The sequence below is a fragment of the Vigna angularis genome, chromosome 2, assembly GCF_016808095.1.
Source record: "Vigna angularis cultivar LongXiaoDou No.4 chromosome 2, ASM1680809v1, whole genome shotgun sequence".
Taxonomy (NCBI): Eukaryota; Viridiplantae; Streptophyta; class Magnoliopsida; order Fabales; family Fabaceae; genus Vigna; species Vigna angularis.
The window spans coordinates 7902515-7911146 of NC_068971.1; positions in this window are offsets into that span (position 1 = coordinate 7902515).

Here is an 8632-nt window from a genome sequence, read left to right on the forward strand (position 1 = left end):
CGCGTTCGTCCAATTTGTTGAAAATTGGACGTTCGTCCAAAACGGCTCGACCAATGAGTGGTCGGCCAAATTATGTTGAGCGTTCGCTCTTGTGACGAGCGTTCGCGTTCGTAATTGTGAGTGTAGCGTTCGGCCTTAGTGAACTAGGAATTGTGAGCGTTCGTCCATAAATCCTTAAATTCAGAGAGTGATCTTGAGCGTTCGATAATTGATATTAGTGAGTGCAGTCGTTCGTCCTTGATATGGATTCTTAGGTTTCAAATTTAAAGGTTCGGTTTTAGTGAATTAATGAGCGTTCGGTCTTGTTTCTGTATGTGTAAATAGTAAGCGTTCGGTCTTGTCAATGTTTGATCTTTGAGCGCTCGTCCAGTATTGAATTTGGTGTTCGGTAGTTGAGCGTTCGGCCTAAGTAATTGATCTTGAGCGTTCGGCCTTAGTTTGTGAGTGTTCGGCCTTAGTTGTGAGCGTTCGGTATTATTTAAATCCTGAGTGTAGCGTTCGTCCTCGGCCTGAGCTTTCGTCTGTTGTGTTGAGCGTTCGTCCAAGGTGATTGGTGTTCATCCATTTGGAATTTCGCGTTCGTTCGTCTTAGTATGGGACGCTCGTCCAAACAGTGTTTGTCGAGCGTTCGTCATCCCACTGAGTGAGCGCTCGTCCTTCCCAGCGAGCGTTCGTCCAGTGAGCGTTCGTCCTAGCGTTCGTCCCAGCGAGCGTTCGTCCAGTGAGCGTTCGTCCTAGCGTTCGTCCCAGCGAGCGTTCGTCCAGTGAGCGTTCGTCCTAGCGTTCGTCCTTAGTTACATGTTGAGCGTTCGTCGAAATAGTTGAGCGTTCGTCCAAATTGTTGAGCGTTCGTCCAGTGAGCGTTCGGCCATCGAGTGAGCGTTCGTTCTAAATATTGAAGTGAACGTTCGTCCTTAACACAGTGATTTGAGCGTTCGTCCTGGATATAGAAGTGAGCGTTCGTCCTTAAAACATTGAGTGAGCGTTCGTCCAAACTGTGAAAAGTGGACGTTCGTCGTAAACTTGAGCGTTCGTCCGTTTTTTTTTTAAATAATGTTCGTCCAGATCCTTAATAGCGTTCGTCCAATTTGGTGGTGAATAGTGTTCGTCCAAGAGTGTGCAAAGGGTTAAATTGCTATTGTTTTGGATTGAATTAAATATGTAAAATGTTGAAAGTATGATACGATGTGATTATTTGAAAATGTGAGCATGTATGAATTATGATAAATTATCGTGATTATATGATGAAAATGATGAATGTGAGTATGATTCGGAAATCTCAGGGAGAGATGGATGGAAGTAGTTATGTGAAATATTGTGGTTGTGTCTGTATAATTGTAGGGGCTTCGAAATGGTATGTCTATCCCTACACTCAAAGCATTATTCACACTCAAGTAGAGAAGAATAATGTCAGTGGTGAGAGTAGAGGGAGATCCTCGTCTATAGTCTTTGAATTTAGACATAGGTAGCTTGGGGGATTTATATTGCTAGCGTTGGAGAAAGACCAGCAGAGCTAGCAAGTGTAGAGACGACCAATAGTTCGACAATTATACAAGAATTCGGATGAGTCGTGTGAATATGTGGATTGTGGTTTAATAAGCATGCCTAAATATTTCTGTATATGAATCTATGTATGATAACATGCTTTTTATATCTAGCTCACCCTTGCATTGTTTGTGTTGTCTGCCGTTGGGATATGATTCTTTGGCGATGATCATCCACTTGGATGGGAGCAGATGTTGTCGAGGAGAGTCCTTTGGAGCAAGAGCTGGAGAATATTGAGGTTGCGGAGTAGTCTTCTTAGGAATTCCTATCTGAACACGTGTAGTGTTCGAATCTATAAACTGTTTAAGTTTGAATTTCCGTTTCTTTTATTTTGGATGACTGTAATTTAGTACTTAAATTACACGTCGTATTCTGACTGTTCTCTATATTTGAATGTTGACGTCTTTATTATGTAATATTGATTATTATATAATCGGGATGTTACATTAATGGTATCAGAGCAGTTCTTCCTTAGAAGCCTGTAGGTTGTGGGTGCGCTTCGTTTGTGATTGTGTACTTTGGTCTCGGGTTGGAAGTTGTGTTGGTTTGAGTCAGACTAATGGTCTTTCTTTCTGTATGAACAGAAGATGGTACCTACTTCTTCTCCTCATTCGTCCTAGAGAGTTGATCCGTCTGACTCTAATCAGATGCTGAATGCGGTGTTCCAAGCGTTGCAACAACAGAATGCTGCATTGGTGGAGCAAAATACCATAACCCTTCACAATCAAGAAGCCGCAAGGGTATTTGCCGAGAACGCGAGAGTAACATCTGAGAACACTCAAAGACAATCCATTAAAGTGATTGAGTAGTGGCAGAACCGTTCAGAGTGTTTTCTCTTCTGTTATTCTGGTCCAAGAGTGGAACTTGGAAAGCTTTCTGCAACACCATTCAGCCCGGTTTGATGGGAAGTGCAGTCCGAACGAAGCTGATCAGTGGTTAAGGGACATTGAGAGAATTTGTAGTGCTAAGAGATGTCCAGATAAGAACGAGGTAGCTTATACTGAGTACTTGCCTTACAGTGTAAGGTATGACCTGGAGATTAAATTCCTTCAGTTAATACCGGGAAATAGGTCGTGACTGAGTATGCATACAGGTTCGAGCACTTGCTCCGATTGTACACCATGGCTACGGTTATAAAAAAAAATTTGTTATCATTATGAGTTTAATTCTCCCTGTCTTAACCTAGATGTGCTGTGTTTGGTCCATCGCTCGTGTTTAAGCCTAAACCCTGTTTAAACCGTTTTTGTCATCAAGTTAATGTTTTAATCCTGTCGTGTTCAACCTTAAGCATTCATTCATTTCATTAACGTGTATCATTTTTGGGTTATCAACCTCTATGTGTCTAAACCAGATTTCGGCTCCCGTTCATATGTCTGTTGTTTTCAATGTCATTGTGAGCCAATATAATTTTTCAGTTTCACCAAGTTCAGGTTGTGTTAAACGTATGTGTTCTGTGTTTTCAAAGTTCATTAATACTTTGTTATTTTTGCCTTAATGTGAAATTCTATTGATTAATTTAGAGTCTGTGAACACAAAGGTTGTTTTATGTTTGGGGCAAATTAGTGTTTTGTTTACCTCATCGAGTATTGAAGTATCGTTAAAATCTTGATAATTTTTTTAGACATAATTTTCATGCGTTTCAAACTCATTGATGACTTATTATGTTTTTCGTTTGGGCCAAATCAAAATAAAAATAGTTGAGAATAATTCTCTGAGTCAAATTTCAAAATTTTGTAATAAATTAATATGAATTTATGAACAAGTATATATATATATATATATATATATATATATATATATTTTAAATAAATACAAAAAAAAAAAAAATTACAAACAGGTGGTTGTGTTTCTGTGAGGTTTTTCTCTTCTGATACTCTTGAGTTGGTAAGACGATAACCTGTAAGTAAATCGTTAGAAAAATATATATAAGAGAAAAATATATATAATCAGCAAACTAGCAAGGCAGATAAATATTACAATGCATAATTAAAATAAAGATGTTCTAGAGTCGATCATAGTGATCGTTAAATATTACAGTCCATAAAATACGCAGATAAGGCAAATAAACAAAAACAAATAAAGGATGTTCGGGATTCGATCACTCGTGATCGTTAAGTTACAGATAAAAATAAAAATAAAATTTAATGGAAAAATTCTCGAACGGGTTGTGGTGGTCTAAGGGAGAGCTCCGTCGAGGGAGCTCTGGTTCGGAATGGGAGAAGCATGGGTGGAGGGATCTGTCGTTCGTCTCTGTCGTTGTCAATAATGATCGGAACGGGGAACAAGTTCAGCAACCTCGGCGCCTTCATAATTACCCAGCCATATTCTTCAAATAATATTTGTGTCAATAATGGAGAAGGAAGAGTAAAAAAAAAAAAAAAAAAAAAAAATTTCAAACCAAAAATAGTGGTAATTAGGGTTCTTACCATACATGTACAGCGGCAGCTGAGAAAATAGGGTGCCAGTAGGGTCTAATTCCGCTTGCCAGCGCCTGACCCGGTTACTATGATTGTTGAACCAGCAGTGTACATTATATTCACCGGCTTCTCCGAAAGCCCTGAGTCGAGATGCAATCTCGACGACTTGGGCTCTAATGGGATGTGTGACCCCGTAGTTGAAGATATTGGTCATCATTTTAACCTGATCATCAGTAGGTTTCCACCGCTGACTGGTGTACCTCTCCATCTCCATCTCATCCTCCTTCTCAGAGTGTTTCTAAAGCATAAAAATAGTGAAATAAAATAAAAAGAACAAAACAAAAATCTTTAGTGTTTTCTTGATTTGTTTTGGTTCCTTTTAAGTTTACTTCGTCCAGGCGGTCTTTGTTGTTTCGGTATCTAGTCTCTGGTCTGTTTCACGGTCCTCGCAAAGGTTACTAAACGGATCTATGTCCTTTTGTCTTGGTCCATTATTGTCCATGTTCGGTTCATACAAATAAATTCTCTTTTTAAGTTTTCTGTTTTTATGGGGTACGTGGCGTTGTTCTACCCGATTGTTTCTGCCATACCCTCAATCGAGGGGAGATTAACGTCTGGTTTCCAGCCGATATACCCCTTATCTTTGTTAAGGCAGTGTGTTCTTAGATTTAGTTAATTAAAGGAAGATAGAAGAAGAAGAAAGTAAATGCATGAGCAGAAGTGAAAATAACAAAACGGAAAGTAAAGAAGAAAGCAGAATGTAAGTGCGAGTAATAAAAGCTCAGAAAAGAAATAGTGTGTGAAAGGAAGCAAGAAAGAAGAAAGGAAAGAAAAGAAGCGAGAAGTAAAGAAAGAGGAGAAGCTGGGTAAACGAAAGGAAGATATAAGAGAAAAGAAATACTTACTCGAGGCGGGGCAAAAACCTTGGAACGGGGAGATTGAAGTTTGGCTAGAAAGGGCTTCCGATCTCGCGTTCAAGATCTCCGATCTCCAACACTCAGGGGTTCAGATCTCACAAGCTCCCACACTCAGAACTCTCAGTGCTTAGATCTCTCTCTCAGATGCTCTCAGATCTCAACGTTTCGAAGTGTCGCCCAACGCGGCTAGCACCTCGTTTTATAGCCAAGGAACCTTACTGTGCCCACAGTTCCGGTCATGCGTACCGGAACCTTCAATAGTATCGGTTAAAAAAAAATAGTAGTATGTGATTTTTACCACATTTTAGGAGTATGAAACATTCAATTAGAGAGGATCTCTTGCTATGTGAGTAAGTGTAGATATGACCTGATTTTGGTGTGAGATGTGATATGTATGTTGATCTAGAATTGTCTCTTTGTATGTGGTGGGAGTTGTCCTGATAAGCTCTTTGAGCGGTGGGAACTGCCCGGGTAAGTTTATTATATGAGTTGTGGGAGGCAACTTTACCTAAGAGTTAGAGGACAAGATGAGAGAGACGTATCTCAACTTGTGTTGGTAAGCCTAATTTTCGAGGACGAAAATTTTTGTTGTTGGGGAAAATGTAAGGAATCGTATAAAAAAAAAAAAAAAAAAAAAAAAAAAGAAAGAAACGGGGAAGGAAGGGCGCTGGAAAGCGCCAGTGTTGTTGGCCACAAGGGACAACAAATGTTGCTTCCCTTTCCCCATTAAGAAAACAAGAGAGGGGGAGGCTGGTAGGAGATAAAAAAAGGTGGGTTCTGCATTTGGGGTGGAGAATCATTGCTGCCAAATTTGTGAGAGAGGTGAAGTTGAAGCTGCAAGGAAGTTTTGGTGCTGCAAGTTGGGGAAGAGAAGAAGAGGAGGACTTTTGGAGTTGGAAGGAAATCAAACTCTCTTGGAAGTAATTCAAGGAAGTCTTCAAGAGGTAAGGGGAGCTAGATCTTTTGTTTAATTGATGATATATGTTGTGTTTGTTGCAAATCTGGGAAGAAGGGGATGAAAAATTTGGGGTTTCTGGGTTTTCTGGAAAACCTGCGATTCTGCACTGCAGAAACGCGCGTTCGTCCAATTTGTTGAAAATTGGACGTTCGTCCAAAACGGCTCGACCAATGAGTGGTCGGCCAAATTATGTTGAGCGTTCGCTCTTGTGACGAGCGTTCGCGTTCGTAATTGTGAGTGTAGCGTTCGGCCTTAGTGAACTAGGAATTGTGAGCGTTCGTCCATAAATCCTTAAATTCAGAGAGTGATCTTGAGCGTTCGATAATTGATATTAGTGAGTGCAGTCGTTCGTCCTTGATATGGATTCTTAGGTTTCAAATTTAAAGGTTCGGTTTTAGTGAATTAATGAGCGTTCGGTCTTGTTTCTGTATGTGTAAATAGTAAGCGTTCGGTCTTGTCAATGTTTGATCTTTGAGCGCTCGTCCAGTATTGAATTTGGTGTTCGGTAGTTGAGCGTTCGGCCTAAGTAATTGATCTTGAGCGTTCGGCCTTAGTTTGTGAGTGTTCGGCCTTAGTTGTGAGCGTTCGGTATTATTTAAATCCTGAGTGTAGCGTTCGTCCTCGGCCTGAGCTTTCGTCTGTTGTGTTGAGCGTTCGTCCAAGGTGATTGGTGTTCATCCATTTGGAATTTCGCGTTCGTTCGTCTTAGTATGGGACGCTCGTCCAAACAGTGTTTGTCGAGCGTTCGTCATCCCACTGAGTGAGCGCTCGTCCTTCCCAGCGAGCGTTCGTCCAGTGAGCGTTCGTCCTAGCGTTCGTCCCAGCGAGCGTTCGTCCAGTGAGCGTTCGTCCTAGCGTTCGTCCCAGCGAGCGTTCGTCCAGTGAGCGTTCGTCCTAGCGTTCGTCCTTAGTTACATGTTGAGCGTTCGTCGAAATAGTTGAGCGTTCGTCCAAATTGTTGAGCGTTCGTCCAGTGAGCGTTCGGCCATCGAGTGAGCGTTCGTTCTAAATATTGAAGTGAACGTTCGTCCTTAACACAGTGATTTGAGCGTTCGTCCTGGATATAGAAGTGAGCGTTCGTCCTTAAAACATTGAGTGAGCGTTCGTCCAAACTGTGAAAAGTGGACGTTCGTCGTAAACTTGAGCGTTCGTCCGTTTTTTTTTTAAATAATGTTCGTCCAGATCCTTAATAGCGTTCGTCCAATTTGGTGGTGAATAGTGTTCGTCCAAGAGTGTGCAAAGGGTTAAATTGCTATTGTTTTGGATTGAATTAAATATGTAAAATGTTGAAAGTATGATACGATGTGATTATTTGAAAATGTGAGCATGTATGAATTATGATAAATTATCGTGATTATATGATGAAAATGATGAATGTGAGTATGATTCGGAAATCTCAGGGAGAGATGGATGGAAGTAGTTATGTGAAATATTGTGGTTGTGTCTGTATAATTGTAGGGGCTTCGAAATGGTATGTCTATCCCTACACTCAAAGCATTATTCACACTCAAGTAGAGAAGAATAATGTCAGTGGTGAGAGTAGAGGGAGATCCTCGTCTATAGTCTTTGAATTTAGACATAGGTAGCTTGGGGGATTTATATTGCTAGCGTTGGAGAAAGACCAGCAGAGCTAGCAAGTGTAGAGACGACCAATAGTTCGACAATTATACAAGAATTCGGATGAGTCGTGTGAATATGTGGATTGTGGTTTAATAAGCATGCCTAAATATTTCTGTATATGAATCTATGTATGATAACATGCTTTTTATATCTAGCTCACCCTTGCATTGTTTGTGTTGTCTGCCGTTGGGATATGATTCTTTGGCGATGATCATCCACTTGGATGGGAGCAGATGTTGTCGAGGAGAGTCCTTTGGAGCAAGAGCTGGAGAATATTGAGGTTGCAGAGTAGTCTTCTTAGGAATTCCTATCTGAACACGTGTAGTGTTCGAATCTATAAACTGTTTAAGTTTGAATTTCCGTTTCTTTTATTTTGGATGACTGTAATTTAGTACTTAAATTACACGTCGTATTCTGACTGTTCTCTATATTTGAATGTTGACGTCTTTACACTAGTAAAAAATCGGGTTTTGACAGCGCACATTATGCCGCGGTTCAACGAAAACCGCAGCATAATGGTGCGCGGTGGCAGTTTTGTAAATAAAACTAACATATATGCCGCGGTTCTACGGGGAACCGCGGCATATACCCCAGTCAACCATTGCCTTTGACGCCACGTATGAATAAAAAATTAAATAACAGGGTATATGCCGCGGTTCTCTGCACAACCGCGGCATATACCCTGCCAATTTATTGCAGGTGCTGACTGGGTCAGAGAATTTGAAAAGTTACAGGGGGTATATGCCGCGGTTCTCTGGGGAACCGCGGCATATACCCCTGTAACGTCTCAACTTCTCTGCCAGTCAGAGAATTTCAGAAGTTACAGGGGGTATATGCCGCGGTTCCCCAGAGAACCGCGGCATATACCCCCTGTAACTTCTGAAATTCTCTGAAAGGCAGTTGGGGAGACAGTTGTGTTGAACACGTTTCAGGGGTATATGCCGCGGTTCTCTGGGGAACCGCGGCATATTCTCATATATGAAATTATTTTAATGTTCATTTGAAATATTTCGATGTTTATGCCGCGGTTGCCCGCTGAACCGCGGCATATAGTTTGAATATAATTTCAAAAATGCCATTTCTGATAATTTTTTAAATTAGTATATGCCGCGGTTGGGGGTTAAACCGCGGCATATAACCCTTTTATACCGCGGTTAAGTAGTGAACCGCGGTAG